The sequence below is a fragment of the Penaeus monodon genome, chromosome 28, assembly GCF_015228065.2.
Source record: "Penaeus monodon isolate SGIC_2016 chromosome 28, NSTDA_Pmon_1, whole genome shotgun sequence".
NCBI lineage: Eukaryota > Metazoa > Arthropoda > Malacostraca > Decapoda > Penaeidae > Penaeus > Penaeus monodon.
In genome coordinates, this window is record NC_051413.1 from 29,570,310 (window position 1) to 29,571,015 (window position 706).

The following is a 706-nucleotide window of genomic DNA, read 5'->3' on the forward strand; positions in this document are numbered from 1 at the left end:
GGTTTTAAACGGGGTGTTTTAATAAAGTTTAATAAGACATTATGTTTACAAATGACAAATGATGGGGCAAAGGAAAATAGAATAAAAGTATGAATAGGAGTACGCAAAATACATAAAATAAAACCAAGACGGGTAAAAATACTGAGACAAATTTAAGTTACAATGGCAAGCAACTAACTGAGGCAACGGACTTAGAGAGACAACAACTTTACAAAGACAATACGTTACAAAAACAACTAACTTACAAAGAGAAATGATGTTATAAAGACAAGTAACTTTCAGGTGTGATCCAGATATAACTACGAATAATATCGATAAAAGACAATAATAGAGAGCTGACTGATTTTTAAAATTTGCTGACTCCGAAAGCTTGCTTCCTGACCACGCATAGTCAATAGTCAATCCATCCAAAAGAAAATTGAAAGTACTCTGACGACTGACCCCAGTAATAAGCTGACCCTTTACGCAGAAAGCTGACAGGGAAAATCGGAAGGCAATTGACAGAGGGACTGATGAATATCACAGTGGGCTGACAGGACACACACAGCTAAAAAGTTAACGCAGGGAACTCGAAACTTTTCACACAAAGCTGGACGGCTGACACAGAGGGTGACAGAGCCGGCTCTCCGAACCACCGAGCAAGGTGGTGGCTAGACCCTCAGCTTGAAGTCATCATTATCGACCAACAATCCAAACACCTCTGGCT